Here is a 25,383-nt window from a genome sequence, read left to right on the forward strand (position 1 = left end):
CAGATGAGAAGCAGCGGAGGACAGCGCCGGGCCCGGGGGAGCCTGCTGCAGCCAAGGTGACAGCAGTGGGGACTCTGGGGCTGGTGCGGTGCTCAGCAGTGGGATTTGTACCCAGACCAGCTTGGCAGCTCCCCTCAGCCCCTCCTGCCACGCTCGGTGCCCGGAGCCGTTACAGACCATATGTGATCTCCGGCAGAGAGGGCTCAGCGTCCTCCGTGTCACACCACGGGGACAGCCCTCGGTGCCGAGACACTGCGAGGGAAGTGGGAATCAGAGAACCATGGAATGGGTTGGGTGGGAAGGGACCTTAAAGCTCATGTTGTTCCAACGCCCCGCCATGGGCAGGGACACCTTCCCCTATCCCAGGTTGCTCCAAGCCTCATCCAACCTGCCTTGAGCACTTCCAGGGATGGAGCAGGCACAGTTCCTCTGGGCAATCTGTGCTAGAGCATCACCAGCCTCACAGTGGGGAATTTCTTCCCAAGATCTCATCTAACCCTGCCCTCTGTCAGTTTACAGCCATTCCCCCAAGGATGGGTAAGGGACAGCAAAATCCTGCTGGTGCTGCAGTGCCAGCCGATGGGTCATGCAGGCAGATTTAGCCTTTTCCTGCCTGTCTGGGTCTGCTCCAGGGATTGGGAAGCCTTCCTGCAGCCTGGAGGTGTGGAGGTTGGCCAGACCCAGCTGAAACAGACACAGAGTATCGGTCTGCCCATGCAGGTGGTGTTCCAGCTGTGATGACCCAGGCAGTTCTGCGCAGTCCTGCAGTTAATGCCAGCCATCCTCTTGCTCTGCCCGGAGAACAATAGGCATCCTGTGTGCAAGAGAAGGCCCTGCTGCCCTGCTCCCCTACGGGCTGGCTGAACCATCCTCCGACCAGTCAGGCAAGTTTTCAATGCAGCGGAGTTGGGTTTTTCATTTAAAAAAAAAAAATACACACACACACACACACACACACACACACACAACAAAAAACCACACATTTGTCAAAGCTAAAATGTTTCAGGGAGCTGTATCGTTCAGGCAGACTTTTGCCAAAAGCTGGGCAGACTTTTGGTGGCAGACAGCCCGATTTCCTAACCCTTTGCCTAGCAGGCAGCCTCCAGAGCCAGGTTCCCAGGACATCTCCGGGCTGCCAGGGCTCGCCGCTCCCCGGCCCCGAGCTGGGCGGGAGGCACGGGCAGAGGAACAGCCTCTCCCTGCTCTGGTGGGAGGACATCGACTCCAGGCACGGCTTTGCACAGGACCCCGCGCTGCAGGAATCCCACGCCTCACCCCACGGCTCTTGTCTCTTCCCTGACGTCTCTTGTCTGCTGGAAGCGGCCCCAGCAACCCTCTGGAGCTGGGGCAGCGCGGGAAGTGTCAACTGACAGCTCTGCTTTGTTTCAGGGGGAAAAAAGAGTAACACAATCCCTTCTCATCTTCTCTGGTGGCCTCACTTAACTTCTCAGTGCCTCGGTTTGCCAGGTTCTGGCATCGTAAAGCCCTGTAAAAGACTCGGAGATCCTGGAACTTGGGGGAGGAAGGTAAGAATTAAAACAGGAGGAGCAACTGGCTCCCAGACCCCTCCACCACCTCCCAGTCCAGCACTGTGCCTTCCCCTCCTCTCTGCACACTATCAAGTGTGTGTGATCGCTCTGCACATCTTCACCTCCCAGGACCCCTTTCTCTGCTCTCCCTGACCTGTTTTCCTTCTCTCCAAGGCCCAGAATGCTGCAGCCATCCCTGCCTCTGCCAGGCTTCCCTCTTCTGCTTCCCTGCCTGCTGTGCTCTGTGCAAGGGCTCAGGCAGACTGACCCCGATTCCTTCTTTTTGTCCTTGAGCTTTCTTCACCTGGGGAGAACCCCTTGTTCTGGGCCCAGACCACAGTCAGGCTCAGCAAAGCCTGGGACTGGGGACCACTAAGCGGGAGCCTGGAAAATGCAGGAATGCAGGAATATGAATCCTGCAGAAGTAGAAAAAGTGTTAAGGTTCCCCAGGACACTGGCCAGGAAGGAAGACCCTGAGCCCAGCAAGCTGTCCCAGCAAGGAGTTGGCCACTGTCTCTTGGCCATGCAGGACTTGGAGTGAGGTCTGTCCTCTGGGCCACTCTCCACTCAACAGAATTCCCCACACCAACCAGAGAGGGAATTATGCCTTGTTTGTTTGCCCCAGTTTGTTTTTAACAAAACTGTGCTGCTGGCTGTTTATCACTCCATTTTCCTCCAGGAGATGAGGCAAGTGAAGGAGATCAGCCAGAATAAAACACAACCTTTATGGGCTGTGCTGTGGGCTTGGACTTTCCACCTACCGCCTGTTTGTACCAATGGGGTCTGAGCTGAGCAGATGCCAGGTGCCATGTTTGGTGCTGGCACAGGAGCAGCATATGTAGCTCTGAGCTCAGGCCCACGGGATACTCCCCAGCGTGTGCTCATGACACCCACCCAGAGAGTTTTTGTGCCACAGCTCAAGTCACTTCCTCACACCCAGCAAATTCCTCCTCCTGCTGCCCGTCCCCCCACGGAGAAGATCAGCAGACAAGGGCTGAGTGCTTGTGAGGGAACACTGCACACAAAGCATCATTTCTGGGTTGCTGTGAAGACCCAGGCATGCAGGGACTCACTCCCTGGCCTTGCTCAGTCCCCAGCTGGGTAATGTGTGCAATATTCCTGAGGCCTCCCTGGGGATCTGAGGGACTTTGCTCCCTGGACGTGCCCAGTGCTTGAAGGCAGAGTCTGCACTGAGACACAGCAAAGCACAGCCATGTGAAAGATGCTCCAGTTGGGCTGTCCACAACCCCCAGCCCATTCCTGTCTCTCCTCTCACAGCTCTCCAGCCCAGCCTGGGACCTGCCCCTGCCTCAGGTGGACCTGACTGGCTTCCAGCCAAGCACTCACCAGCCTGGGCTCTAAGCACAGCTCAGGGGAATTGTTTGGAGCAGGCTGGCCAGCTCACCCAGCTCTCCAGTCATGCCCTGCATGCTCCCCAGACCACCACACACTGACCAGCCTCCCCGTGGGCTCCACCGGGTCACACGGGTGTGCACAGCCAACCCCCTCCCCATCTGGGTTGGGGGACACAACTCTGTTGTGAGGGGCCTGGCTTGGGGGTAGAAGCGATGGCCTAAGGCAAGGCTGAGAAAGGCAAAGCCTTCACCACAAAATGGCTCTGTCCCCCCAACACTGAGTGCCAGGTGGGCCACTGGTTCCTACAGGGTGCTGCTGAGCCTCCTGGGGGTCCAGCCCCTCCTGCTTGGGGATTCACGTCCAGTGCTCCTGCAACATCCTCCCTATCCTCATCTAGACCCAGCCTGTCTCTCCTTCCCTCTTCTCAGGGACAGTGAGGCTCTCTCTGGTGTCATTGCTACTGCCTCCAGTCCAGAATGTTCTGTCCAGTGACCCTGTGGAGCTGTTATCCTTTGGAAGCACAGTGTGTTGAGCACATCTCTTCCAAACTCTCCTGAGAGGGGTCGGGGGTGCCTCTGTCTTGGCTTTTGTGGTACTCACATAAGAGCTGAACATTCATTGTCTTTACCACAGACTTTAGCTGTGAAAAGAGCTCTCCTGATTTGTTTTTGAACAAAATCCAAACTGTTTTGACCCATGGATGGTACCCTGAGTTTTGAAGGTATTTACTGAGTAGCAGTGAACTCAGAGACGTGATGATGAACCAAGGAAAGGGCATCCTGGTAGGGATATCTCCAAGGGAAGGTGGGAAAAGACCCCACTCTAACAGGCATCTGCCAAGTGTCCTGGTGGCTTCTGGGCCACTAAAGCTCTCCTGGCTTCTAAGCCTCCAAGGTCAGCTGTGGGACCTGTGTGAATGGGGACAGTGAAGGTGACAGATTTGAGCTCTTGAGAGAACAAAGCCTTTTTCAATGATATGTCTTATCTTCTGCCTTTTTGTTTGGAAGGCCCAGGCCTTCAAAATCCTCCACATGAAGCACAAAGAAAGGTGTCTTCCATCCCTACCAGTCCCCCAGGCATGGTCAGATCAAGTGGATTTTGGTCACAACTAAAGAACTCCCCTTCCAGACACAAGGGAGCCTTAGGGCATGCACAGGGAAGCAGCAGGGCATGAAGCAAGGCAACACTGGGAGGGCAACCAGCTCCCTGGAGTCATTTAGGGACGTCCTGGGAGAGCAGTGGGGATGGCAGCTAGCCTGGAAGCCTGCCCTGCAGCCTGCCTCTCTCCTCCCTCAGCTGAGTCCCCGGCAGGTAGTGACAGAAACCAGGCAGGTTTGTTCGCAGTGACATTTTGGAGGATGCCTCCCAAAGATGAGTCAGGCTGTGCCTGCTGCAGAAAAACAGTGATGCAGTGTCTTGTGGGACAGCTTTAGTGGCTGTGGAGGAGGCAGGCTCACCTGAGCCAGCCTCACCACGCTGGTCCTTGGGAAATGCCTGCCACAGATACAGCCACTGGTTCTTGCAAGAGCACCCTGAGCACCCTTCCTTTTCTTCCACCGAGTCATTAATGCTCTTGGAACTTCTGCAGCAGCTGGAACCGAGGTGTCTCTTCAGCGAGGTGCCCACCCAGAGGTGTCTCATGTACCTCTGCCTGCAGTGTACCCCCCATCCTGTCCCTGTTGCTAAGGTGCTCAGCTTAGCAATGCCTGCTGCTGACACAAGACCCTGGATACTGCCTATCACATTTCCCGGGAGCTGCAGAGAGCAATGAAAACAGAGATCAGAGAGCCGAGGAGAGGAACTCAGCCTGCTAATTACAGTGGAAGGCAACATTCAGCACCTGCTGCTGGCAGTTCCGTGCTTCTGCCAGGGGCTGTATGACAAAACAGGTTTGGTTGGTGGTGAGACAGGGCAGCAAAACAGGATCCAGTAGAGCCAGGAGTGGTGGGGGGAAAGTTGGTGTTACCAGGAAGGAATGAGACAAACTGGTGGGTTTAGGATTATTAAATCCACAATGCACTGATCCAGAACTACCCCTCCAGACACACTGGGTCTGTGGAGAGGCAAGTTGTCACGATCATCACCATTCTGTCGGCTCCGTTCTCGTCTCTGTGCAAATCACAATGTTTTCTTCCTGCCACCTCTGCCAGGGTGATTTGTGTCAGCAGGGTCTCTGGCCAAGGTGATTGCAGCAGCCTATTTTTGGGAGTGCCCTTGAGAGTTGCAAGCCAGGAAGGTGGAGCCCAGCTGTTCCCAGTGTCCGTGCCCCGGGGAGGCACCAACACCTGCAGTCCCTGCTGGCTGCTCTCCAGAGCCTCGCTAATTGCGCCTGGGCCCTTAAATAATGCAGCGGCCAAGTGCTGAAGGGGCTGCCCGCTGGCTCTCCTGGTCCTCCGGAGGGGACAGAATGGCTCAGCTGGGGGCCACTTCAGGCTGCAGGAGATGGCAACGTCTCCTTTTGCGTCCTGGGGTTTTGGCTCCAAAGGTGCTTTCTGACTCAGCTTGGTTTCTGGATGCCTGCTGACTCCCTGGGACTTTGATTTGGCTCTGACAATCAGCAGTAGGCTCATAGATCCCCCTTGTTTTGAGGCCATTTTAGGTACAGACAAAGATTTAAGGGACAGGTCTGCACCCAAATGTATGTGAATCCTATTCCGACCATCATGTCTATTTACCTCGTCTTACAGCCCCAGGTAACATCCCATTGAGGTGCTGTCCGCCCCTAAAGCTGCCCCACTTCACCTGAACATGGCTGGGATCCACCTGAGTAGCTGTTCCTGGGCCTCCCTTGATCGCCCTCTCCCAGAGCAGCTGTGGCTGCCCCTGGATCCCTGGCAGAGTCCAAGGCCAGGTTGGACAGGGCTTGGAGCAGCCTGGGACAGTGGAAGGTGTCCCTGCCATGGCAGGGGGTTGAAACGAGGTGGTTTTAAAGATCCCTTCCAACCCAAACTGTTCTATGATCTGTTGACCTGCAACACCACAAAACGAAGGCAGAGACTTGGCTGGAAGCACATTTTGCACCCCACAGCTTGCATTCCACACCTGCCCATCCAGTAAACACCAACAGCCCTTCCTGGCATGGGTGTCACCCTGCAGGAGTCAGGATGACGGGTGACACGTGGGATTCCACTTCTTTCTAGGTGGTGTTGCACCTCAGGGTCTGAAATCTGCCTTGCATGAGAATGGTGGCCCTGCCAAAGGCCTGCCCTGCCCTGGCCACGTCTCCAGCAGCAGCTGGAGGGGAAGGATCTCTCCTGCACATCCTTCCCTGGGATATAGGAAGAAGAAAAACACAGAGTGCTTCCCACAGCACTTTCCCAGTCTCTCCCTGGATCTTCCTGATCCAGATGCTGTCTGCAGAGTGCCTGCTTTTCCATGGGTTCCTTTTCCATGATCTTGCATCCACACTAATGCTTTGATGCCCTTTATTAAGGACTTCCACAGCACGTTCCTTGAAAAATTGCTTCCATCCATCTGCTTCAGCTCACTGCCTTTGCCTCATGCCCCTGCTTCTCAACTGGGAGGGAGAATGAGCAATCCCTGCTCACATTCCCTGTGCTGTTCATCTTTTCCTGGATTTCTCAGCCACCCCGCAGGTGTCTCTTCCTGCTCTGCCTGTTCATGAGAGGTAGCTGCAGTTCAGTGGTGTGGATGAGAAATGCTGTGGCTCGCAGGAAAGCTGGAGTCTTGTGATACCCTCCAAATATTGCTGAATTTATCTTTCCAGCACACCTGCCAAGCTGAGAAATCCTGTTACCCCTATTCCAGTGAGGAACAGCATGGCCAGGTAGCAAACACTCCCCTGATGCAAAACAAGGAGCTGGAAACCAGGTGCTGAGCCTGCATGTCCTTGTTCCCACCCAAGAGGTGCTTTGCTTAGCAAACCAGCTAAACCAAGCTTAACAAAGTGCCTGGCTTAACTCAGCACCCAGCCAGATGACCAAAATCTTGTCATTACAGTGACCAACCCACCAACGCTGTGTTTTGATCTCCAGGAGTTGTCATCCAGCTCAGATGCCAGCAAAAACTAGCTGGAGAGACACTGCTTTTCCCAGACAAAGGGAAGGAGGGGAGGGAGCAGCTGAGCCAGTGGAACTGCTTGTGCAGCCATAATCACACCTTAAAGCACGGCAGCAGCACCTGGAAAACAGCCCTTGTGCGAGCCTGGCAAAGAGGCCCTGGTGACCAGAATGGTTCAACGTGGAGCTGCCTTTTTGGGGGCACTCACACAGCCCCTGAAAGATGGGTACTCACACAGGCTGCCCAATGCTTTGATCCTTTTTGGCCAGGGAAGAATTGCTCCCTCCAGATTTTAACGTCACATCTGTTTGCCTTCATTATTATTTTTTTTTAATAGAGAGGAAGGCCAGTGTTTTTTGGCAGTTTGAAAGGGTTCCACCCAATGGAAATGGAAGGGAGCAGAGAATGAGGAAGGCTGGGAGGGAAGGTGTTCCAGCCTTGCCCGCTCCCTGCCCCATGCCTGTGGTCCATGTGCCCTCCAGCAGTGCCCTCTTCCCCTGCCTGTGTTTCCCTTGCTTCCCTTGCTGGGCAGCTTCTGCTGACCCCTCTGTGGGCCAGAGGCACCATCAGTGTCGGGGTGCAGCAGGAACACTCGGGGCTCAGCTCTGGGCACTGGAATGCCAAAGACAAGAGTGGAAGCATGCAGGGCCAGACCCCAGGTCCCACCTGAGGCAGGCCACACACCTCCATGCTGTGTGTGCTCCAGGAGGCTGCTGGGACACGTAGGGATGCTCAAATCTGTCACCAGGGGAGAACTTGCCATCCCTGTCATTCAAAGATGCTCAAGTGCCATTCTGGGAGACACAAGCAGGGTCTGCGAAGAGCCCATGAGCTGAAGCTGTGCTTGTCTTGGCAAAGACGAGCCAGATTTTGCCTCTCTCTCAGCTCTGTCCCCCACACACTGCAAATGAGAGCTGCAAAGACCTCTGCTCTCCAGGCTGGCCTCTCCCCCTCGGTGCTCCTGCTCCCACTCTCAGCAGCTCAGCCCTGCATCCAGGTTTACATATAAATACAGAGTGAGTGTGAAATCCACCCTGGGGTCTCTCCTGACTCCCACTTGGCTCCCTAATTGGAAAGTCTGCCAGCAGGAGATACTGCAATGAGCTCAGGCAGAAACAAACTCCCTTTATCCCAGGCAGAGATGATGGCTGGGGTTAGGTCCCAGTCCAAATCCCACTGGCTGGGAAGGACACAGAGCAGGTTTGCACATGCTCTGCTTCTCCATCAGGCGCTGGGGGCTCACCACTGCGGTGCCTGGAGGGAAGGGATGTGTCAGAGAGGATCCTGCAGCAGCTCATCCCTCTGGGAAGCGCTGGACTAGCACTTTGCAATCCCTGGACACTTGATGCCGACAAGGAGGGGCATTAGGACAGGGGGCTGATCTCTGTGCAGCACCGGGTGGGTGAATTGCTCAAACACCTGCATCTTCAAACAAAGACATCTGATTCTGAGGATCCCCCATTTGCTCAGTTCCCCAACACACACACAGCTCCCACCTAACCACTGCTGACCTGCAGTGACCCCCACTCCTTTTGGTTATTCTGTCTAAAGGAATTGGGAGTCAGATTCTTCACCTCCTTCCTGTGAGGGAAAACTGACCCTCACACCTTGTGGTCTCTATTTCCGCTCTCCAAGCCCTGTATTGCAGGTGTTTCCCACCACCTTCGATGGAGGCAAACTGCCCACATGTCAGGGCACATGTGCCAGGGCACATGGCACCCCAAACACTCCTGTCAACAGCCAAGATCACTGGGAAAGGCAGCTCAGAAACCTCCTCCACCAAACCCCCACTGATTTTTTTTGCTGCCTCCTCTAGTTTTTGGAGGCCCCAGAGGCGCAAACATTGCCTCCAGCAGAGCTACTTCAAAAGCAACAATGATTTCAGTACAAGCAGATCAATGTTCCAAAGCTTTGTGTTTTTGGAGAAAATAGCACAGATCTTGTCTCTAACACTGCTCCCCATGTCCAGGGGGTCTTTTCCACAGTGGATGCCATGTTCACCCCAGGATCAGGGGTTAGCTGGTGCTTCCTTTGTGTCTGGCATCACCCAGTCTCAGTGAGCTCTCCAGATGAGCAGGCATGAAAGAAGCCCCAGGGAGAGAAGAGGAACAAGGTATGGTCAGATACCAATTTAAACCAAGGATGGAGTCAAAATAGGTGCCCTGAGCTGCTGAGCACTGTTGTTGTGCAGCACCAATCTACTCCCATGAAGGGCAGAAGCTTTGCCTCTGAAAGCTCATCAGAATTTCTGACTTATGTAGAACCCAAATAACTGGCAATTCAAACGGCTTCAAACAGAAATTTCCATTTCTGACCAGTTCTCTGAAGTGAAAACAAACCTGACGTACGAAATACCGTTTTATTGCTCATGTTGTCTGTGTGAATTCAAACATCTACTGACGCAGCAAATGCTTTATGCCAAAACAACACCAAAATTAGTAAGCTCACTGCTTTAATCATGGTGTTTGGAGTGAGAGCCAAGGTGGTGCAGACTCACAGACATTTCCTATACACATGAGCATTGCTTCTGTGGCCCTTGGAGAGTTTCTCATGGCCATTCCCGTGATTCGCCCTCGAAGACCAGACAGGTATTTGCAAAGGCACCGTGATGCCCATACTCTTCTGCTGGTGAGATTCTGCCAGCTGAGTGTGCAGACTCTTCCTTTTACTAATCCTACCTCCTGGAGGCACTTAGCAACTAATCTGGATTACCTGTTTCTACTGTTCCATGGCAAAGCAAACATCATTGTTTCAAGTCCTGTGGGCTCACTCTGAGGCAGTGGCCCATGGGAACATCCCCTTGTCTTCCTAGTTTGATTTAGGTTGCTCCTTTGCCAAGACCCTCCAAGTCTCACGTGGATTTAAGTGAGCCATTGCATGGGCTCCAAACACACTCTCTAGCTGGGGACATTATCCTGCTGCAGCAAACACTCAGACCTAGGCTTTTGCAGCAGGAGGATTATCACTATGTAGCAGTGGCTTGTTAACAGATGCCTAAGGAAATACAGACAGCACAATGCTGACCCACAGCATGGAGCTGGAAACACCTTCCTGGTCTGATGTAGGCATGAGTTTCCCACTTCAGAGCATCTCTTGTCAGGTTTCAACCAGCCCATGTCACTCCAGGTCAGAACATTCAGACAAACAAAATCCAGCTGACTTCCCCAACCCCTGGAGCAAGCCTTTGGCTCCAGTCATCCCAGAAACAACCAGCTGGAGTTAGGACTTCCAGAGCTTTGTAAGCCAAATGGGCCCAAGGTGGTGCATATAAAAGCCCCAGGGTCTGCCAGTCTTGGAGCTATTTTCCCAGCCCTCCTCCAGATCCGTGCCTGTGACTGTCATTTGTGAGGTGGGATGTGCAGCCCTGCCCACAGCGCTCCAGGCGAGGTCACAGTGACACCCCCCGCCTGCCTAACGCCTTTGTGAAACTCCTGACATCCTTCTCTGCAGTCTCTCCCAGGAAGTCTCTTCCTTTTATTCACCTTTCTGGTCACTGCTGGGCTCTTAAGCAGAGGTCCTCATTGGGTTGTCACAAAATAACCCAATTCCTGGGAGGTGTCAGCCAAATCAGGATCTCAGCGCAGAGAGGGGCTCAGGGTGGGCTCTGCCTCTGTTTGTGACACGTTCTGCCCTGTACTGTGCTGAGCTCAGCTGTGTGATCCAGGCCCACGGTGCCTCTCTCTCTGATCAGCCTAGACACCCCACTGAACCTGACCATCACAAAGTTTAAGCAAATTAACAGGACAGGGTCTCACTCCAGACACCTCCCTGCGCTCCCTCACGTGGATCCTCTTGGTGCACACGAGCCTTTTCACAGATGCCACTGAGTTTCATGTAGGAGGATTATTCCCGGGAAATCTCATTTCTCACTTCCACTCACACATCCTGGTGGCCCCTTCTAAGGACAGCAAAAGCCCCAGCCCAAGAGCCTTCCCAAAGAGCTCAGATGAGTGAGGCAGCTCTTTTAACCCAATTGAGTTGGGCCAGTGTGAAAATTCATTCCCCAGACTGCTCTGGGGGAGGAGCAGCCTGGCTTGGTGGTCAGGGGTGACCTGCTCCAGAAGGAAGGATGCTGGTGGCTGTACCTAAGTTCTTCAGCTTGTTCACTCACCCAGGAAAGACAAAGGCTTCAGCTTGTCCCCAGCAGCAGCATCGTGCTGGTCATGGTGCCAGGATGCTGTGGTGTCTTACAGAGGTCCTGGGAAAACCTGCTCAAGTGGGCTTGTGGTGTTTGCAAGAGTTCAAGATTCGTTGTCACAAAGCTTGTTGCCCTACCTGCAGACCCACTCCTCCCTTCTCAGGCACCCTCCAGCCACCCCCATATGTGGCTTCAGAAATGGTGCCTTGCCTCTCCTGGTGAGCTCCTTGCCTTTCCTGTTGAGCTCCTTGCCTTTCCTGGTGAGCTCCTTGCCTATCCTGGTGAGCTCCTTGCCTTTCCTGGTGAGCCAGCACCACCTGTGATGGGAGCCTGGGTTGTTCCAACCCTTCCAGACACCACCAAGATCCATCCAGTTGTTTTGGGCTCTGCCCTGGCTGTTCTAGCTTTAGTGCCTCCTGCAATGGGGCAGGCAGTGAGCCTGGGTAGCTGTGGGGCAATTACTTCTGCTCCACAGGGGTGAATGAAATCTCTGGTGGTGGGGCAGGACCTCTCTGCAGACCTGGGTATTCCTGGGATCTTTGTCAGAGCAGCTTGGGAGCTGGTAAGGAAATTTCATCCCTTTAGCACTGCCTCCAAGGGGTTACCAGGTAGTGGCTGAAGGCATTGAAGGCTGAAGGTATCTTTCCCTCTGAGCAGGGCAGGCAGCTCCTCCAGGCAGGAGCTTCTCTCTCCTGGCCACCCTAGAGAAGAGATGACCTTCTTGAGAGGGAAGTGCTTGCCAAGCTTAAATTAGATTTTCTAAATATCCTGTCCCTCACCCTGTGGCCCCAGAGCCACTTCTGCAGGCTGGCACTTGCAATGGCAGCCAGAGCAATGTCCCACAGCAGAGGGAAGACACACGATCCAGCCTCCCAGCACAGCTCATCCCACCCCAGCCTCACACAGCCCCAGCTCTGCATCACTGCCTGGCCTGCAAATTAACAGGACAAAGCTGCCCAGGACAGTGTCCACCAACAGGAAAATCTTGCTCTTGTGGAGCAAAGCCCCAGCCTGTCTGCATGGTGAGGAAGGACCAGCCGGGACCGCTGCCTCCCCTCCCCATCACAGCACCCAGGATTGCAGCCCCAGGCAGATTCTCTCCTTGCTGGATAACTTACACGTAGCTTCCCTGCTCCATATACTCAGCTGTTCCTCTGATATGGTGCCAGTCTCAACACATGGAATCCAGGCCTTCAAAATCTTCCATAAGCTCAGGCAACTTTACATTAGCACATTGTCGATGATTTCGAAGCCTACAGGCTCAGCCCGGCGAGCCTTCCATAAAATATCCAGCGAGGTGATGGTAGCTCTGCATGAAGCAGAATGAAACTGTCCATCTTTCCAGCCACCACATTTCTCCTGGCTGAATTAAAGAGGTTGTTTAATGGCAGTATTAAATTCAGTGCCACCTGTTGTATTGCTGTGTCCCCAGGACCTGGAGGGAATGCTCTTTACAAAGCTTTCCACGTTATTTGTGAGGATATGGCTCCTAACTGCAGCTCTGCTATGTTAACATTTCCAGGAATTTCCATCAGGCCATTCAGCATCAACCCTTAGCTCCTGAGAGCTTCCCTTCCCTTATGAAACTTTTGCCATTTTTCTCCCAGGGGGAGTGAAAAAAACAGAGTGGAGAAGGGAGATATGACCATTCAAAGTCTTGAACTAACAGGTAAATGAAGGAATTTCTACATTATTTCGCATTTTGGGACTATTCACCCCCAGTGACTAACTCCTCCCTTCTCTTCATCATGAAGCCACAATTGTTCCCTTCAAGAGACCTTTCCACCCCAACCCTTTCTCAAACTCCAGCTCTACAGTTCACAGGCAAATCTGGAAATTCTTGTTCTCCAGGATATGCAGTTAATGGAGGAGAGCTGGAGAAAGACCTGGCCACAGGTCCAGTGGGGCAACAGATGTCCCCTCCTGTCCCTTCCCTGAGCTCCTGATGAGCAGCTGAATGCTCAGCACCACGGTAGTCAGGCCCAGCTCAGACATCTTCCCTGACCCATGGACAGTCACCGGTCACCAGACCACCAAAAATGTCCCTAAGGTCAGCTACAGGCTGACCCACCTGGCACTTGGCAGCAGATGTGGCAGCTCTCAGCCTCCTGCTGTCCCTGCCCCCTGCTCCTTGTGCCACTGTTGGTGGATGTTTGCAGATGGTTCATCCCACCCTGTCCCTTTTCTCCTACCTCTGCCCAGACATCAGCACTGCCTGTGCCATGCCCAGTATGCTCTGTGGGCCAGCTCTGAGCTTCCTGCTGCCTTTCACCATCTCCTCCACAAAGCCCTTGGCCTAAAGCCCTGTGGGCTAGACTGATCCTCTGGAGATATCTGCCAGCACAGCCTGCCCAAGCTCATAGCTCTGCCTGGAGGCAGCTTTCCCAGGGGAGGAGGGAGATATTCATCCTCTCTTTCTTCATGTCGGCACCCACTGCCCTAATCCCTGGGTCATGCTGCATCTGCATCCCCTGAGCATCTCCAGGATGTCCCTGGAGGTCCCCACTGTGCCCCAGAGGTCCCCATTGCACGGCACTGCCAGCCCCCGAGGCCTCGCATCCCACCCACTGGAGCACCACGGGGGAGGTCACCGTGTTTGATGGCTCTGCCAGGGGACAGCTGGCTTGTTCCTGTTCCAAACCCCTTCCCTGAAGCTGCCAGCCCAGCTGGGAATCCTAGCCCCATCCCTCATGCCAGGCAGGAGGGGAGGACAGGGATACCATGGTGGGGAACCCCATCCTTGGCGGCACCACGGAGCAGCAGGGGCCGAGGGCAGGCAGCAGGGACTCAGATTTCAGCTTCTCTGCCCTTGGAAAGTCCATGCCAAGAGGACCTCGGAGCTGTTTGGACTCATTTGCCTCTCCCCGCCTCTGCAGGAGAGTGTTGGTGAGATTCTGCTTGCCAAGAGAGCCCCATGGCTTGTCCTTCTTGGCTGTTTATGGCTCGGTCCAGATCAGGTTTCTAAACTCTTCCCAAGCCGGTAACTTTGGTTTTGTTTTTTTGGTTTTTTTTTGGTTTTTTTTTCTTAAAAAAAAAAAAAAAAAAAAAAAAAGCACTGATTTTCTCCTTTCCCCACCCTCCCATCCTCCACCCTGCGATTTGTGGCCTGGCCTGAAGATGGTGAACGAGCAGCGGTGCTCCAGAGCACTGCCAGGGCTGGGCCACCTCTGTGTCCACCCAGGTCCCCCTGGAAATGCTCCCTGAGGCCCAGGAAGGCAAAGGGGGCTCAGCATCCTCCTGCTGCACCCCATCAAGCGGCCTCCCTCTGGTCTCCTGCGTGTTCTCACCTGGTCTCCCAAGAAAACACAACCCATAAGGGAAGGGGGGCAGTGCTGTGACCCTCTCAGCCCCCCAGAAGATGTTTTCTGCTCCCTGCTAAGTGGCAGGCTGGCAGCAGCAGCCACCATGTGTCTCAGTTCCCCACTGCAAAAAGGGCTGGGAGCCCTTTCCCAGGATGCTGTGGGGATGAATTCAGCAGATAGCATGAGGTTCCCAGAGCAGGTAACATCCCCCTAATTAAGATAAATACTAATTAAGTCTGGGACTTTCAGAGAAGCCCTGGGAGCAGACTCCAACTCCTGTTGAATTTCAATGGGAATGAGACACCTGACTCCGGAAAAACCCAGCCTCTGATATTAAGCTTAAATGGGCCCTTCTCTAACGTTGATATATTGCTGCTCTGTAACTTATGAGTGCCTTCCCGTATATCCGAGCACAACGTCAGTGTCCTGGAAATGCTAATAAGGAGCTTTAGGAGGGCAGCAGCGAACAGGCTCCAAGTCAGATGCCCATGATCATCCTGTGCTATTAAGCACCATGGACAAGCTTTGAGCAGAGCTTACCCATATTGCACACGAGGCTCTGGCTGCACCCCAGGTGCTTTGTGCACCCCTCCTCCTCCTTCTCCTCCTCTTCCTCCTCCTTTCCAGCTGTGAAGAGCTCATGCTCTTTCAGGCCCAGTCCTGTGCTTTGTGGGAAACCCTTGCTGGAGTGAGTGAGGTGAAGGGACAGGGCACTGCTGGTATCTGTACCTGCTGGGAACAGCCTCCCAGAGAGCACCGAGGGACAGCAGCGAGGAGCAGAGCCCCAGCATGCTCAGATGGATGGGGCTGCAGCAGATGGGGCTGCCCAGCCCGTGCTCACAGATCCTTCACCTGCCCTCCCTCCCCTGTCTGGTGGAAGTTGTGGGTCACCCCTGCCAGGACCACGCTGTGAAGGCTGTGCTGGGTGACCACAGCAGTAGGAGCTGTGTGGGGAGCTGAGGGGACTGAACATGGGTGTGGTGATGGAAAAAAAATGGAAAGCAGTTGGGATTTTCAGTGCCAGGATCAGGGAGTGACAGCGCTGAGCTCGGGCAGCAGAACCGTTTGGGAACTCCAGAGCGTGAGACCCCTCCGCGAGCCACCACGTGTCCAGCTGGCTCAGACCCAGCATTGTGACGGACTGGACTTGGCCGGCCCAGTGCCAGCCCAGAGGTCTGACAAACACAACCTCTCTGTCCTCGGGCCCCGCTCGCCAGCGCCTGTTTCGAATTAGCATTTCCCCTGCCCCCACCACCCGCCATTTGGGCAAATCCCTCAGCTGTCTGCCAGCGGTGCCGGGCCAGGGGAGACCAACCCCGGGAGCCCCGTTTGCTTTCCAAGGACTTTCCCAAGTCCCTGGTACACTTTAGCAATTAGAGGGTTAAGTTTCCTCCCGGCCTCGCTGCATTAACTGGAAAGGAATGAAGTGTCAGGCATGTTCTCACCACAGCAGGCTGTTGGAAAGCAACTCCCTTCTCCACGCACACACACCTCCCACTGCTGCGACCAAATTATTTTCTATCCTCCAGAGACCCAGTATGCCAGACAAAATCTGCAGCATGACTCTGATTCATTGCAAAAGGATGCAGATGTAATATTCCCTTTTTTGCCGGGGCTTCTTGCACGCTAATTCACACGGCATCTCGGCGTTCCGAGTTTTACAGCTCTCCTGCTCTCTTTATTATTTTTTTTTTGGAGGGCTCTGACGCCCCTCGCTGACCCTTGGCCCCACGTCCTTTCTCCCAGCACCACCAAAATAAAGACACTAAGCCTCCCATCTCCAGCGTGCAAATAGGCAGCTCTCCCCAATGTGCTAATTAGCCGAGTGTTTGGAAGTAAATAGGTAAGATTGGTGGTAATTTCCTGGCTGAAGGGGTAATTATTTGTTTCAAACAGGCTGCAAAATAACCCCGTAAGGTGAGATAGGAAACTAAATTCAAAAGAGGTTTCCTATTCCCACTAAGCAGGATTGAAAACTGGTTTGAAATTCCTTTTTTTATTTATAGTACATGGTATCCATGGAAACCTACAGAGGAGGTCATGGTAGCTAGGCCTCCGTTTCACCCTGCTCAGGGGATTACCGTTGCACAGTGGTACGCAGCCGTGTAAGAAAGTAGATTCACAATTCCCCGCAAACAACCCCCCCCCGCCAGCCCCCAGCCCCAGCCTTCCTGGAGGGCTGCAGGAGAGCTTTTGGGAGGCTCATAAATCTGCTCCAAGATGGGAAAGTGATGGGAACTGTGCCTCCAGCGTCCCCCAGAAGCAGGAGGCTGCCGGGAGCAGGCCGGCTCCCCGCGGTACCCTGACGCGATGCGCTGCGGGACGGAGCCGCTCGCGGCGCGGCCGCGGGAGCAGCGGGATACCCGCATTTCCCCTTCCCTGAGCTCCCATCCCTGTGCACTTCCCCTTTCCTGGGCTCCCATCCCTGTGCACTTCCCCTTTCCTGGGCTCCCATCCCTGCTCCAAACCCCGCGTGAAGGGGAGGAGCACCATGGCCAACTTTTCACTTGGCTGAACCAAGCGAGGGAAGCCCAAGCGCGGTCCAGATCCTGAATTCCCATTTGCCGGCAGGGATGTGCAGGCAGGGCATCTTCTGCGTTCACCTTTCCCTGCTGTTCTTGGGAAAACCGCTGCATTAGAGGGAGCAGGGAAAGCGTGGGCAGAGGGATGCCGCAGAAATGGCTGCGATTTTTGGCCATGTCTCGGGGCCGTGGTGCTGGACACTGCTCCCTTCATGATTCCCTCATGATTCCCTCATGATTCCAGCAGGGAAAAAAGGCTGCTCCTCGCCTTCGGGAGCTGTTTGTGCTCTCCCTTGTACGAACCTTTTGCTGCCGCAGACAAGAGCGGCTTCCACCTCCAGCCTGGCTGCGTGTGATTTAGCGGGAGAGCGCGATCATTACTTTTTCTGCCGTGTGTAAACCCCGGCTCCAGCCCGTGGAACGGCTGATGCTCCACCAACACCCGCGAGCAGCAGGAGCAGGAGTAGGAGCGCACAGCCAGCTCGCTCCCCCGTGCTGGCAGGGCCACAGCACCGGGATGTTCCCCGGGAAGGCAGAGGTGGAACGTGGAGCTGCTCCACAACCATTTTCCACCCAGCCCAGCCCGCCATCCCCTCCAGCTCCCCGCGCTCTGCCCCAGCCGCGCACAGAGTGACATTCCGCCTGTGACCTTCACTAATTCACTTTCCCTCTCCACGCCGCATTCCCTCAGCTCGCAGAAGGACTCGCTTTTTCACACAGCATAAAAATAGCCTGCGCAAGGCATTGCCAGAGGAAGCTGCGGGGCCAGCAGTGTGCAGGCAGGCGGAGGGACCGGCTGTGCCGCGCGGGTCCCGGCCCCGCTCACGCCACTCCTCGCCCCGGCAGGGAGCTCCCAGACCGGCCTCCCACCACCCAGACACCCTTGGCCTCCTTAACACCCCAGCTTCTTCCTGCGCCGCAGCCTTGCTGTGCGCTCGGTCTCAGATGTGGTGAAATTCAGACGGTGGAGGTCAGCAGCAGGGAAATGCTGCTGCATTAACCTTCCCCCTTAAACTGAATGGTTTTCCCCTCAGTTTAGGAAATTGAAGGCTGAAAGCATCAAATTTAGGTAAATTGCAAGGCAGATTTTTGAGGCTTTTTAAAGAAAAAAAATATTCAAAAAATAGTTTCCATGTCCTTTATGGAAATTACTCTGGTTTGAATATCTGTCAGTGGGAAATAGCACTGGAGCCATCACCATCATGAGAAACTGAACTGTTGGCACCAAATTGACATTATACCATAAAACACCTCCAGCTCCTCTTCTCTTCACAACCCCTTACCTTGATTCTTCCTCTGCCATCCCTCCAGCTGGCCTGTGCATGGCACCATGTGACCATGGCCACCCCCAGCCACTTGCTCAGCCTTTGAGCCAGTGCTGTGGTGTTTTCCCATTTCCCATCACCGTCCCTAATCTACCTTCCAGCCACCCCCTGTTCTTCAGGTCCTTTCCTAGGCCTGCCCTTTGCCTGGGAGCATCTCATCTTCTGGGCAGGGCTTCAGCTGGCAAGGGAGGAAGCCTCCACCTGTGAAGTAACCTCTGGACACACCTCTTGGCTGATTTGAGGAGGTGAATTGCATCCTAGAAGTGTACTTTTCTCTCTAGCACTGGCTGTAACTGCTGGAGACATCAAAAGGGAGGCAGAATGAGGCCAGCCCTGCTCTATCAAGTGACCAGCCAGTGCCCTCACATGCCTCTGTGTCCCATGTCAGACTCATCTCCTCTCTCCTCCCTGCTGCAGGGAGCCACACCGCTCCCCAGCTCAACACAAAACCTGCACCCACCCCATATGTTTTCCTTCACATTAAGTTCATCCCCACTGCTGGTGGTTTTCCAGTGCTCACCACAATTTCGTGCCTACCTTGACGCGTGCTATGCTATCGCCAGGACAGTCAATCAATCTTGCCTCGGCCAACAAGCAGGAGAGAAGTAATGTTTTTCCTACTCCCCCAGCTCTCTTCTCCTCCCGATCTCCATCAGGCACTCAGCAAGTTCACAAGGGCAGCCCGCTCTCGGTTTCCTTGGTCACGCACAGCAGCTTGCCCTCCTAGAGTAATAAAAACAAATGACACGTTGCTGGTTGTTGTCAGAGACGTTGCTGGGCCCCTCAGTGGAGAGCAGATTTGGGGCAAAGGGAGCATTTGCATTTTTAGGTCCCTTCTAGGCAGGTGGAGGAGAAGTTGCCAGTGGATGTGACTTGTCAGTGGATGTAATGCCAGAGTCAACTGAAAAGGATGAGCAATGAGGAATGCAGTCTATGTCTGCTCATAGATGCCAGAGATGGGGAAATGATGCTGGAACTGATTATCTGGGAGCAAGCAAGACCCAGAAGTGCCTGTGCCAGGTCCTAATGACTGTCAGAGTGGGACAAGCCCACATTCTGCACTGCTGCTCCTGGCACTGAATCACCCTGATGTGTGGACATCAGTTCTAGAAGATGAACAGCAGATTAAACAGATGAACCCTCCCTCGTGGCAGGAGCCAAGACTTGCCCTGCTTCCATTTGCAGTACATATGCATTTCCTCCCAGTTCAGTGTCCTCTCCTTGTAGGTACATGGAGAAACACACTGACACACACTCCTAACGGCATGGAAGGAGGCCCCAAGCCCCCAGCAGAGCTGGAGCTTAAAATTCAGGAATTAGTCAGGCCAGGAGTGCGGTCTTCCTTTAGCCCACATGTAGCCCATAGTGATGAAGACCCTATTAAGCTGCCCCCCAGCTCAGGAGCCTGCACTACTCACCCTGCCCACTCTGCATCACCTGGGATGAGCAGGCTGTGCCAGCCCATGCACCCTGGGCAGCCAGCAGTGAGCAGCTCCGTGCCTGAAGGACTTCACCATCTGCTTGCTGGTTCAGACACCAGTCCCTTCAGGACTTCCCAAAGGCTGCAGGAGGGAAGGGCTCAAGCCACCTTTATCTTTGGCTTTGCCTCTCCCTTTTTTTCCTGACTTTTATTAGCTGGGAGACAGCCCATCCTTTTTATAGCTCTGAATTCAAGGGTGATCAGATGAAAGTGGAGAGGGGATCCTGCATGAGTGGATGAGCAACCATAAGGTCAAGGCACCTGAAGGAGAAGTGTCCAGCTTTCACAGCCCTAAAGATTGTCCTATAAAAATACTCATAAAATTAAAGTGGGGTTTGGGTTTCAAACTCCTAAGAAACTTGAAATAGTCATCAGTCAATTCTGGTATAAGGGAAGCCTCAGACCCCTGGTTATGGAAGCAGAGGTTAATGCTGAGCTGTAATGTCTGCTGGGGACACGATGGACGCGGCAGTGCCCAGCTCAGCTTGGGGGTTATGGCTTAGGCAGTGGGTGACAAGTTGTTCTCACTATTACACTGTGGATGTGAATTTCTTCACTCAAATTCTTCCAAATAAAATACAGAGCCACTTTCTCTGAGGCTTCCATAGGATTTATGAGGACTGGGTCCTCTCCAGTTTTCTTTCTGTATCAAAGTGATGATTTAATTAATTGATGATCTAATTTCAGTCTGGGACTAAAGCTAACCTGCCAGTTTGTGAATTCGACCTTGGTGCAGATTAACCATGGTGGCAGTTAGTTTAACAGTGTCCAGAAGAGCTTTGCTGTGGTGATGCCTTTCCTGGACTTTGCTTTATAAAGATCTATCCACAGCAGGGTAAAAGCCGAGTGTGAGGGACAGGGATTCAGGTGGCTCCAAGCATCTCGGAGAGGGGGAAGCCCCTGGCTGTAGATGTCACTGTCATACCTATGGCAGCAAATGCCAGCTTTGAAGCAGGCAGGGGAGCGGATGTCACTGAAAAACAGCCCAGGCAAAATTCGGGAAGGTTCCACTCACTGGCAGTGACAAGGTCACGTAGCTGTGTGGGTGAGCACGGGGTGGAGGGAGAGGCTGCTGGGGAAAGCCCTGGGGCGGCAGAGCCAACGCTGTCCTGTGCTGTCACTGCCAGGAAAAAGGAAGCAGCTCCAGGGACGTGACCTCCTGTGCCTCGTGCGTGTCCCTGGTGCCAGCAAGTCCATGGAGCAGGGGTGTCTGTCTGCATGTGGTAGGAGCCTCAGCACACACAGACCCCACAGACATCCTGTCACACCTGCCTGCAGCCGGCACAGGTCCGTGCACTGTCCCTGCCACAGGCATATCCAGTGTCACACAGCCTGTGAACACACACACACACACACACAGAGTGTGTATTCCAGGGTACAAGGTACCTGCACACAACTTCCACATGCACACACATCCAGTGCACCTCTGGACATGTGAACACACACGTGCATGTACTCGCCAGGCCCGTGGGTTGCCCACCCTGTGCTCCCCACACACCCCCCACAGCCCCACTTCTCACCATCCCCCCGGGCTAGGGCTGGTGCTGCCCCAGGACTGTGGGCAGTCACTGGGCTGCTGCTGTCCGAATGCAGACCCACACCAGGGATTTCCCTGAGCTTCACACCAAGCACAGGACCCCATCAACCCCCTCATGTCAGCCCCCACTGCACTAGGCACCTTCTGCCACTGCCCAGCAGCTCTCTCCATCTCAGGGAGGGAATATTTGGGACATTCCTGGCTGCCAGAAAACACGAGGCATTAGGCAGGGCAGCAGGACCTGTGTGAGCTGGGGTTACAGGGCCGTGCCAGGCAGTGGGATGGAGGGGAGAGCTCAGAGCTGGCATGGATCTGTGTGCACACCCAGTGCCAGCAGACCCAGCATTCCCACACACCCCTTCTTAGCAAGGGTCACCCCATGTGTGTGTCACCACTCCCTGCCAAACAAAACCAAGCTCTTGGTTCCCAGCACTGCGCTCCTTGTGCAGCCTGAGCACTACCTGAGCCCTCCCAGCACCTCTTTTCCTGGTGGGTGGCACACACCAGACGGGCTCTCACAGCCTGGGGAGGTGAACCAAGCTTTGGGACAATGGGGAGCAGGCCTGGGGAGGTGAACCAAGCTTTGGGACAACGGGGAGCAGGCCTGGGGAGGTGAACCAAGCTTTGGGACAACGGGGAGCAGGCCTGGGAAGGTGAACCAAGCTTTGGGACAACAGGGAGCAGGCCTGGGGAGGTGAACCAAGCTTTGGGACAACGGGGAGCAGGCCTGGGGAGGTGAACCAAGCTTTGGGACGACGGGGAGCAGGCCTGGGGAGGTGAACCAAGCTTTGGGACAACGGGGAGCAGGCCTGGGGAGGTGAACCAAGCTTTGGGACAACGGGGAGCTGCAGCTGCTCTCCGCGAGCAGGCCCGTGTGGGCTGGCTGTGGCTCAGGGTGCTGCAGAAGAAGCCCGTGGAGCAGGGGCTGGTGTGCACAGCCAGGGGGGAGGACGGCACAGCCTCGTTTTGCATAAGCCAAAGTGCAGATCCTCCGTGCCTGCCGCGGGGGCTCGGTCCTGCGTGGCCGGGGAGCTGCCCGCGGGCTCGGGGTGAGCATCCTCCCGGGCACCGCGCTGAGAAGGTGAAACCAGCCCGAGCTGCAGATCGCCGCTGGGGCGGGGGGATGGCTGCAGGCTAATAATATTCCGTGTCTCATTATGCCGCGTATTAAGCTGAAATTTGCAGATGCTCTAATCACCGCGAGGCATTCTGCGCACACAGCCTCCCTCCAGCCCGGCAGCGCTGTGCAAACACCGGAGGAGAAGCCCTGCTAACCATCCTGCCACATGGTGTCCTGGAATCTTTACAGACCATTTCACCTTCACAAATAGCCTTGGAATGTCTGTGCATCGACAGCCCCTGCGGTAGCCAGATAGGCTCAGCCGCCTCCTCTGCAGCTCCCCGGGCCCCTCTTAAGCTTTTTCCCATCACGCCATGCAGATGCGAGGCTCCGGAATTTACACCGGGGCTGGGTAAAGCACCTCACGTCGAATGTGATCTGCGCCCCAGGCTCGCAGGAAACGTGAACTGTATTTTATAGAGGTTGAGGAAAGCTCCTGCCTGAATTGCTTTAATATTTTTTTCCTCTGTTTTCTCTTTCCCTTTTTTTTTTTTTAAATGATTTTCCTTTCTTTTCCCAGATCTCTGCCCTTTGCCCTCCCGCGATCAAAGGGGGCACGCATTCAAGTGCCGTGGGAATACTCGCTCCCTGCGTATTCTGGGCAATCTCATGAGAAAAGCTGCTTTTTCGCCAGAGGTAGGGAAACACGGATGGACTGGGGTGTGGGAAGGAGGGCTGTGAAGCCTGAGGCTTCCCTGTGCGTGGGAAGGCAGGAGAGAGGAGCAGCATGGGAAGGGTTAACCAGAGACTGTCCTTGCTGTTTTTTCCAGGCCTGGCTGCACCAGATTCTTCCATTTCTCTTGGCAGGGATTGAAACCGTGGGGCTGAGCTAAACACATGAGCCTGGAGAGTCCCTGTGCTCCGACAGTGAGCAGGACCCTGAGCGAGATGCTGCAGCTCATTAGCAAAGCAGCAGCTCGTCCAGGGCATGCAGGTGTCAGGCAGGCAGCAACAACAGCAAAACAGAGACAAGGAGGCAGAAATGCAGCGAGATGGGGAGAGATGGGGAGTGTTTGCTGCTCTGGGCATGCACATGCACACCTACATGCACACGCACACCTACATGCACACGCACACCCATGGTTACTACAAGTAGTAGCACAGAGGGAAACCTGGCCTGCTGTCTGTGTAGGGTTTGGTAATTGGGCTCATCCCCCGTGCTTGGTGCTGGTTTGGGCCACCACCTTGACTCTCAGTTCATATGGCATTTGGCAGCTTTTCCTTACTGGGGGCTTGTGGTCTCCCTCACCCATCGTCCCACCCGGCAGGAGTGATTTGGAACGCTCGGGGAATCCCAAGCGAGGCCATGCGCTGCCCGCCTCTGGGCTGGCAATATGGGGTGACCCAGGGAGGCCCCTGACCCGGGAAAAGGGCTGGGAATCATTCCCTGAACGAGCACAATGGCTCCTGTCCTGATGGCTGGTCTGGCTCAGTGCTCACAGTTGCCCAGGCGACTGCTCCTGGAAAAGCGCGCATGGCCGGAAAGCTCGGCTGCTGGCCCGGCGGGTCTGCAGCCCCTGCCCACTCCTGGACAGGCCGGTGCTGCCCTGCAGCAAACCCTCTGCTCACACTCCCTAAGAGTGAGCCCAGCGCCTGCCACTGCTGCCACTGCCCGAGCTCTTGTCCTGTGCAGGTGCCCAGAATCCAGACCCAGATCTGCCCCTTCCAAAAAAAAGTCAGGGACAATCCTGACCCCGCCTTCCCATGGATTGATCAGGGTTAGTGTGTGCTGCTGCCTCCATTGTCACTGCTGTGGGTCTGTGCCAGGCACTGTATGATGCTGCCCAGAGCAGCCAGGGACCCCTCATTGCTTTGGTGTTGGTCTGTCCTTCACCCAGGACACGTTTTTCCAGGTGGACTCTGAGCTGGATTTTCAGCTGTGAAACTTTCATTTCTGTTCTGTGATTTTCAGCTGCTTAGCCAAGGGTTCCTGTAGCAATGACAGGGAAGCTGAATACTCCTGGGCAGAGACCCTGGAGGAGCAGCAGAAGGATTCAGGATCCTGTGAAAATCCATGCAGGCATCCTCCAAAGAGGTGTCCCAGGTGCTGGCTCTCCCAACATCCCAGCCCGGTGCGTCACATGTCACCTGGCTGTGTTCAGACACAGCCCCAAAGAGCAGCTGGTTTGTGTCTGCCCAGAGAGAGAACCTCGTGTCCCGTGGACAGGACCCATGGAAGGGAGCACCTCTGGGATGGAGACTCAGCTCCTCTGCCACACATCACACACCCATCCAGCCCGGCCTTGGAGGATCTGGCCAAACACCCTGCAGACTCCTCTTGCTGAGGCAGGGCTGCTCTGTGCTGTTTTGTCCCATGGCTGGTGTTGACATTGCAAAGAAAGGAGACCCTGAGCTCTTGGTCTGGGTTCCAGCTGGTGCCTCTGTCACCACAGAATGGAATCACTGCTTTTTACACAGCGAGCTCAACATCCTTCAGGCAGGGTCTGGAGTGCCCTTGCAGGTGGGCACAGCCACTGGGGTGGACCCGTGCTAAGCTGAGGATGGAAACTTAGAATCATGGAATATCCTAAGCCAGAAGGAACCCGTCAGGATCATCGAGTCGAATTCCTGGTGCTGCACAGACACCCCAACAATCCCACCCTGTGCCTGAGAGCATTGGTCAAATGGTCCTGGAGCTCTGGCAGCCCTGGGGCTGGGACCGTTCCTGGGGAGCCTGGTCAGTGCCCCACCACCCTCTGGGGAAGAACCTTTTCCTGCTATCCACACTAAATCCCCCTGACACAGCTCCAGCTGTTCCCTTGAGAACTGTCCCTGTGGACAGTTCCCTGGTCCCAGGGAGCAGAGATTGGAGCTGCCCCTCAGGAGGACTGCAGCCCCTGGGGAGGTCAGACCTCAGTCTCCTCTCCTCTAGGCTTCTCTAGCTTCACCTGCCCTCTCTGTGCCAGCCACCTTGGCCCTGAATGGCATCTCTCTCTGGGCATGTCCCTGCTTCCCAGCCATGTCCTCTCCAGCCAGTGCATCCCCAGATTTCTCCATGGCAGGGCACAGCCAGGGCAGTGCCACAGAAGCAGCCCCAGCATCCATGCAGATCAT

Source organism: Anomalospiza imberbis, chromosome 15, assembly GCF_031753505.1.
Source record: "Anomalospiza imberbis isolate Cuckoo-Finch-1a 21T00152 chromosome 15, ASM3175350v1, whole genome shotgun sequence".
NCBI lineage: Eukaryota > Metazoa > Chordata > Aves > Passeriformes > Viduidae > Anomalospiza > Anomalospiza imberbis.